The sequence below is a fragment of the Procambarus clarkii genome, chromosome 18 (genome assembly GCF_040958095.1).
Source record: "Procambarus clarkii isolate CNS0578487 chromosome 18, FALCON_Pclarkii_2.0, whole genome shotgun sequence".
Lineage (NCBI taxonomy): Eukaryota > Metazoa > Arthropoda > Malacostraca > Decapoda > Cambaridae > Procambarus > Procambarus clarkii.
Window position 1 is genome coordinate 26637170 of NC_091167.1, and position 9113 is coordinate 26646282.

A 9113-nucleotide genomic window follows, 5' to 3' on the forward strand; every position below is an offset into this window, starting at 1 on the left:
GAACATAACTATCCATGTACATTTACCCTAAAACAAAACAAAAAACAAAAAAGAGTACTTTAATACGCGCGTAAACTAAGTACAGTTGTTACGCTATTATGTAGCCTAACACTTACAAAAGTTTACATGCACTCTAAGCAATAGTGACTAAGCAACAGTGACTATAGTGACCATAAGCAATAAGTCTTATATATGCTGTCTTGTGCGAGAGCGGGTTGCCACTCGCACCATGAAGGGAAACAAATAACTTCAACACATATTAAAAACAAATCTTCAGAGTTACCCCTCGAAGCCATACAGACCGTTCTCTCCAGGCGCCACAATCGCCACAAAAATGACGTATTAACACGGACTAAGCGAGGACCAACCCAAAGAAAACGGGAGTGCTCGTCGATGTTTACAAGCCGCTCATGATTTTAATACATTATATTTTGATGCTGGGGGGGGGGGTGTATATACGTCAAAATACGGGGTGCTATTGGAGAGGAGAGGGCGGCCTTGTTGTGCCCGCCAGCGACCAAGCCACGCCCTTTCCCTCAGAGGAAAGGGAAAGGATGTTAAGGTCAAGGTCTGGTGACCCTGGTAGAGGAAGGTCACAGGAGGTAGTAAAGGTGAGGCGACCAGACACACGCCCAGCAATACTAGAGAGAGCGTCCCCAAGATGACCCTCTGACCTCTGACCTCGCAGGAGGTCACAGGTCACAGGGTAACCCTTCTACCAACACTTGCATTAGTCACATGAAATAAATCCTCCTATTACTGCCCACAATTGATTTATCGCACACACAACACCGCTCCTGTGCCAGGTAAGTCCACTAGGGGCTCACCATAGCCCGTGCTACTTGGAACTTGTTCTGAGTAGCTGAATCTATAACAACTGTTTATCGCATCGCTGTGTTGCTGAGTCACACACCTGTGGCCACACCCTCAGGCACTTGTCCGTGCCTCATGTGATGAGTCTGGCCTCGCTAATATAGTGTCGGCTTGATTAGTTTTCTGGGTCTCCCTGAAGGTGGGTGCCCAGCGTCTCTCAGCTGTACTGTGAGGTAGATAGGTATCAGCCAATGGAGACGCATACGTGTAGTCCCATACGACCTGTTTACCTTCCCTCCACGACTGCAGGGTGACTCCATCTGGGCGTTTGTGGCTGCTATCAGGTCTGCACAACTGGGGTTCCCTTTGTGCTAGACATCCAGCTGTAGCCAAACTTCTCTTGATGATGTTATTGACTGCTTCATGTCTGGCAATCTTTCCCTGTGTCTTACGACAGATGAGACCATGGCTGCCGTATTGGTCTGCCCGTGCATGGCCGCAAATACACCGGTGCTCGGTGGAGATAGGGGCGGCAAGGCGCAGAGCAACACCAATACTTAGGGTCCGATGGTCCAGGCGGGTGCCCAAGGCGGAATTAGAGACTGTCAACAGGAAGTCCCCAGCCAGGGGAGCTTGCACAGCTAGGAGATACGCTCTGTCCTTCCCAGAAGCTGTCCTTCCTATTGATTTTAGGAGCGCGTCATATTCTGTTAATTTTGGGCTGTCGAAGGAGGGAGCGCACCTTAGGAAATAGGTCAGTCTGGGCAAGGCCAGGCACCTTGTGAGAAGGTACAGAGCATCGTGGGCGTCCAAAGCCCCTATTCTTCCCTCCATCCTCCTCAGGTCGTTCAGCTTTTCTTCGAGGACTACCTCAATGGTGCTCGAGCCCAGAGGTGCCCCTAGCAGCACACTGTCGGTGGGAGCGATCATTGGGGCTCCTGGCAATATGGTTCGCACTGCATCTATGGTTGGTTGGCAAGATGAGATGATTTCACACTTTGATGGATTTAGAGTGAGTTCTAATTCCCCTCCCTTAGATTTCACCAGCTGTAGATCCCCTAAAAAGGGACTCCTGTGTCCCTGCCAGGGTGCCATCGTCCAGGAACCAGATGTTGAGTTCGCTGGACAACCTGCTTGTGACCTCTTTAGCTGCCATGCAGAAAAGGAAAGGTGCAAGTGGGTCTCCCTGCTGGACACCTTCTGCAGAAACAACTTTCTGTTCCCCAAACAACAGTGTCGATTCCCTACTGTACCCTGCTGAGACGAAGGGGGAGTAGGCTAGGAAAGCTTGTTCGAGCTGCTTCCAGTACCACCTCATCCCTTTTTACCTGGTTGAAGGCATTTTTAAAGTCTAATTTAATTATTGCCTTGCTTTCTGGCAGATGATTAATATAGGCTCGTGCTGCACGAGCTGCTGCAATTATATATATATATATATATATATATATATATATATATATATATATATAATTATATATATATATATATATATATATATATATATATATATACACAGCACTAACCAGTAACCACCTAGAGGCCAGGCTGTGGTTGTGATGATGCTGCTGTGCCACATCTTGTAGGATTGTTACAACGGGGTTCCCGGCCGCCTGACCTTAACGACCTGGTTCACCTGTTCCCTCGTCCAATGTGCTCCTTACAGTAGCTCTGGTCACCCCGCCTCGGCTGCTGATGCTTGATGAACCATCAACCCGAGGAAGACTGCAGAATCTCCCACGATGGTCTTGACAACCTCCCGGAGTGGGCAAACGGGTGGTTGCTAGTATTCAACCCCACCTATGTGTAAAGCAATGACGCTAGGAAAGGAAGAGGGGGGACCAGGAGGTGTCTACATCATAAGGGGGAAGGCGGCTACAGGAGACGGAGAGAGAGAAGAGGGTTTGGGAGTGGGTATAACCCCAACAGCATCTCCAGAGGCACACATAAACACGGTAACATCAGCAGCATATGCGACGCTGGTGAACATCAGAACATTGTTTAAACACCTAAATTAGACCTCCTTCAAGGCAACGACAAGCTGTACCTACTTCCATAGACCAATACTGGAATACGCAGCACCAGCCTGGAATCCACACCATCTTAAAGCCTAAGATCTAAGACCTAAGCCTTAAACCTAAGTGAAAAAAGTACAAAGTTTGGAACAAAGATTAGATTCTGAGATAAGTCGACTAAGGTGTGAGGACAAGTTAAGGGAACCAAACCTCACAACTCTGGAGGAGAGAACACACGGAAGATGGGACATGATCGCCACATACAAGTTACTGAGGGTAAGTGACAAGGTAGCCATGGACAGGTTCTTAAAGTGAAAGTACGACAACAGGACACAACTGGAAGCTGGAAACACAAATAAGTCGAAGGAAATACCTTCGACTCGAATATGAGAATAAGGAAATACCTTATACGGCTGAACAACATTGTACCCCACCCTGTACGGCTGAACAACACTGTACACCACCCTGTACGCCTGAACAACACTGTACACCACCCTGTACGGCTGAACAACACTGTACACCACCCCTGTACGGCTGAACAACATTGTACACCACCCTGTACGGCTGAACAACACTGTACACCACCCCTGTACGGCTGAACAACATTGTACACCACCCTGTACGGCTGAACAACATTGTACACCACCCTGTACGGCTGAACAACACTGTACACCACCCTGTACGACTGAACAACACTGTACACCACCCTGTACGGCTGAACAACACTGTACACCACCCTGTACGGCTGAACAACACTGTACACCACCCTGTACGGCTGAACAACACTGTACACCACCCTGTACGACTGAACAACACTGTACACCACCCTGTACGGCTGAACAACACTGTACACCACCCTGTACGACTGAACAACACTGTACACCACCCTGTACGGCTGAACAACACTGTACACCACTCTGTACGGCTGAACAACACTGTACACCACCCTGTACGGCTGAACAAGTAGAATGAACAGAAAGTTACAGAAGCCACCTCCATCCACAACTTTAAAGCGCCATATTCAACAAAATATTCAAACGTGAGAATAACTGAATATAACGCATTAAACAGACACAAGGGCAGGAGGCGCGGCATAGAGAGCTAGACCTTACTCCCACCTGGTCACTGTTAGGTAAGTACTCGTAGGTAAGTACTCATAGGTATATATATATATATCCAGATGATATCACACAAGATGACAATTTGCTGAATGGTTGAGCGACATTAGCGGCATGTGAGATGATCCTGATGATACCCAGCAACACCCAGCAACACCCAGCAACACCCAGCCTCTCCTAGCCTCTCCTAGCTCCTCCTAGCCCCCTCCCACCGCTGGCTTATTACACGAACCAACGCCCCCCCCTCCCCCATCTCACTCTCCCTCTTCAACACAGTTTCTGGGTTAATTCACCGACGGCAAACTCCGCCAGCGAACAAGATTATCAACGATCAACGGCACTTGCCCCCTGCATCACCCCCTCCTCCTTCCCCCCCCCCCCCTGTTCCGTGGCCCCCCCCCCTCGCCCATCATCACAACACCACAACATCACCACAATTACAACATCACATTACCAGCACAAACACGAAATACTTAAACACTGTTATCAGTATACCAGAGCGGCCAGTTTACAGCTGGTTATACAGTACTCGGACTCTTGCCAGTTTACCTCGACGTAGTGGAATACCCCCCACCTCGTACACTGAAGAAGGGGGGGGGGGCAGGTTGTGGAAGCCACCTCCAGCCACAACTTTGAGGCCACACGCGACAAAGAATTTCTAAACGTCAAAACAGTTTGACGCGTAATGGCAACAGGTACACGACTAGTGAGCGGGGTCTGAGGAGCTAGAGCCCGCACTGCCCCGCCCGTAGTCAGTGTTGGGTGAGTGCCACAACCTTCACGGTGGCAACAACAACAACCGTCCTTCATGACATATATATACTCTACTGGACGACCAATAAACCTTGAAGTGTGTTATTAAGGAGGTCAATGGTCCGTGTTGTGGCTGATCAAGCCAGTGTTGACCACAGTGTGAGCCGCCTACACTCTCTCTCTCTCTCTCTGTCTCTCTCTCTCTCTCTCTCTCTCTCTCTCTCTCTCTCTCTCTCTCTCTGTCTCTCTCTGTCTCTCTCTGTCTCTCTCTCTCTCTCTCTCTCTCTCTCTCTCTCTCTCTCTCTCTCTCTCTCTCTCTCTCTCTCTCTCTCTCTCTCTCTCTCTCTCTCACATTGCATTGTATAGCAATGTGTCTGTCCTGGGAAGTTGGGTGGGGAGGAGATGGAAGAGGAGAAAGAGGAAAAGGAAGCCAGGAATAAGATTAAAACTCGAGGAACCGCTACGAGCCTCCTTATGCTAATTACTTAACTATAGCCTAAGCAAAACTACTTAACTATCAACTACTCACAAGTGATGTTTAACACTCTCCTCCACACTCTCCCACACACACACCTGTCTCCTCCACACTCCCCCCCCCCCCCACACACACAGCCAATAACGACACCCTCACCTGTTGCTGGTCTCATTAGCTGGCTGACAACGGTAATTACCTGAGAGGAGGAGGGGTGTTGGAAGCCAGGTGTGTGGGGGGTAGGGGGGAGGGGGGGTGAGAGGGGGGTACCGTCATACACATGGCTCTATTGTGTGTGCTGCCTCCACACATATGACACCACACCTGTCACTTAACGGTAGTTAGGTGTGGGTGAGGACAGGGGGTGGGTGAGGACAGGTGTGGGTCATGACAGGTGTGGACGAGGACAGGTGTGGTCGAGGCCAGGTGTGGTCGAGGACAGGTGTGGTCGAAGCCAAGTGTGGTCGAGGCCAAGTGTGGTCGAGGACAGGTGTGGTAGAGGCCAGGTGTGGGCCACACCCACCAACACTGAAACACTTACAATGGTCGAGGGAGATCTTGAGAGACTATAATACCACTGGAGTTATCACAGTTATCACCGTCTGCAACAAACACCAGGATCACTCAACCATTCACCCAACCACTGACGAAACCTCTACATCATATCTCAAACACCGTGGCTTTGTATCACATTTATTAAACCATTTTGGAGTCCCGAAGCCCTACGAGGTTGTCAATAACAACAACAACAATAACCTGTGGTTGTGAACGTTCCCAGCTCCTAAACCCCTTTAATAAATGTAAAGAAAGCCGCCATGATTACGAAATGATGAACAGGTTTCGTAATCGGTTGTGGAACAAACCCTCCGAGTTTGAATTGGTATAGAGAACTGGTTACCGTACGGCGCTATATATATATATATATATATATATATATATATATATATATATATATATATATATATATATATATCACGCCAAATACACGACGAAATTACGACGTTCTAACAACGTTCGAACGGGTTTTAACAACTAACAAGTTGTAACAACCAATATAACAAGTTGTAACAATGTTCAACGAGGCAATTAGAAGCAGAACTAAAATCATATAAGTGAGGGTGAGGTAGACACCTGTGTGGGTAAGGTAAACAGCTGTGTGGGTGAGGTAAACACCTGTTAGGGTGAGATAAAGCCTAACACAAGAGGAAAAGTGTTAAGAATGTTTTACATACATGTCGGTCGTTCCCTATAGTTGATTATGCAGCGCCTGCCTTACTCACTCTTTCTCCTGGTCAGTGGGCAAATGTTGAGGTTATTCAAAACGATGCAATGCGAGTCATAACAGGAGCTCCCAGATGGACTAAAATACTAAACCTAAGACTGGAAACCAAGCTAACGTCGATTGAAATATGGGTAAAAGGGATTGCTGCGTGCATGCTGACCAAGATATTGACTAGACCTAGAATCAGTTCACTTAAAGATATAATCACTGGAGCACTAACTCTGGACAGAAGAGCCTCCAATAGCAACAGGTGGACCCACTGTGTGATAAACACCATCAATACATTTGATATAACAAACACAGTCACTGAGAAGGGTGTCGACGAAATACATGCAGACTTTGTTATGCAATCCCCTTGGTAATCTCCTCCAGCAGACTTTAAGATTATGGTTATTGAAGGAAAAAAGAACCAGACTAATCCTCATCTGCTACGTAACATTGCACAGATTCATATAGAAGCAAACTTGGCATCTGACAGCTTCACTTACTTCACAGATGGATCAGTAGACCAGCAGGGACAAGAAACCGGAGCTGCAGTTAAAGCAGGAAACTCTGTAAATAGTTGGAGGCTCTCAAATGGGTGTTTGACTTTACAAACAGAGATGCTAGCCATTCAAAAGGCTTTGGAACATGCTCTTGCTAAACACCGACAACATGTTATCATACATACAGATTCGAGAACCGCCATTGAAACCTTGCAACAAGAACACATATGTGATAACATCCATCTGATCACAAATGTCATATTAATATGACCTTGTCAAACAAACACTCAAACGACAAGGCCGACGGGTACTTATCAACTGGGTGCCAAGTCATGTGAGAATAATAGGAAATGACATTGCAGACGAAGCTGCAAAACTTGCAACTAAGAGAAGAAATCTAACACAGTTACAGCCACAACAGACCACTGGAACATTATCTAACACAGTGCACAGTTACAGCCACAACAGACCACTGGAACATTATCTAACACAGTGCACAGTTACAGCCACAACAGACCACTGGAACATTATCTAACACAGTGCACAGTTACAGCCACAACAGACCACTGGAACATTATCTAACACAGTGCACAGTTACAGCCACAACTGATCACTGGAACATTATCTAACACAGTGCACAGTTACAGCCACAACTGATAACTGGAACATTATCTAACACAGTGCACAGTTACAGCCACAACAGACCACTGGAACATTATCTAACACAGTGCACAGTTACAGCCACAACAGACCACTGGAACATTATCTAACACAGTGCACAGTTACAGCCACAACAGACCACTGGAACATTATCTAACACAGTGTACAGTTACAAACCCATTAAGATTTCAATTTAGATTCAACAGAGCAGAAGAAGTTGTTAAACACATATGGCAAAATCTTACTGAAGCGACCATACGAGTCATAAATACTCCCACTCCGCCCAAGTAAAACAGAAACAAGCAACACTTAGTGGGCCAGCCAGAGGCTTAGGGCCCGCGCAGGAATATCCCTGCAAAAAAGTAAAGCCAAACACAAGAGCCACCAGTAAAGCTACACAAGAGCCACCAATAAAGCCCTACACAAGAGCCACCAATAAAGCCCTACACAAGAGCCACCAATAAAGCCCAACACAAGAACCACCAATAAAGCCCTACACAAGAGCCACCAATAAAGCCCTACACAAGAGCCACCAATAAAGCCCTACACAAGAGCCACCAATAAAGCCCAACACAAGAACCACCAATAAAGCTACACAAGAGCCACCAATAAAGCCCTACACAAGAACCACCAATAAAGCCCTACACAAGAGCCACCAATAAAGCCCAACACAAGAACCACCAATAAAGCTACACAAGAGCCACCAATAAAGCCCTACACAAGAGCCACCAGTAAAGCTACACAAGAGCCACCAATAAAGCCCAACACAAGAACCACCAATAAAGCTACACAAGAGCCACCAATAAAGCCCTACACAAGAGCCACCAATAAAGCCCTACACAAGAGCCACCAATAAAGCCCAACACAAGAACCACCAATAAAGCCCTACACAAGAACCACCAATAAAGCCCTACACAAGAGCCACCAATAAAGCCCTACACAAGAGCCACCAATAAAGCCCTACACAAGAGCCACCAATAAAGCCCAACACAAGAACCACCAATAAAGCTACACAAGAGCCACCAATAAAGCCCAACACAAGAACCACCAATAAAGCCCTACACAAGAGCCACCAATAAAGCCCTACACAAGAGCCACCAATAAAGCCCAACACAAGAACCACCAATAAAGCTACACAAGAGCCACCAATAAAGCCCTACACAAGAACCACCAATAAAGCCCTACACAAGAGCCACCAATAAAGCTACACAAGAGCCACCAATAAAGCCCTACACAAGAGCCACAAATAAAGCCCTACACAAGAGCCACCAATAAAGCCCTACACAAGAGCCACCAATAAAGCTACACAAGAGCCACCAATAAAGCCCTACACAAGAGCCACAAATAAAGCCCTACACAAGAGCCACCAATAAAGCCCTACACAAGAGCCACCAATAAAGCTACACAAGAGCCACCAATAAAGCCCAACACAAGAGCCACCAATAAAGCCCTACACAAGAGCCACCAATAAAGCCCTACACAAGAACCACCAATAAAGCCCTACACAAGAGCCACCAA

The 9113-nt window shown here is 47.0% G+C and overlaps 1 protein-coding gene across 4 annotated transcripts in view; it reads right to left on the minus strand.

The window, feature by feature from the left end:
* The window catches only part of LOC123754332 (uncharacterized PE-PGRS family protein PE_PGRS54), a 139575-nt gene that overhangs the window by 26508 nt on the left and 103954 nt on the right, over positions 1–9113 (minus strand). The gene's annotated exons all lie outside the window — the stretch shown is intronic.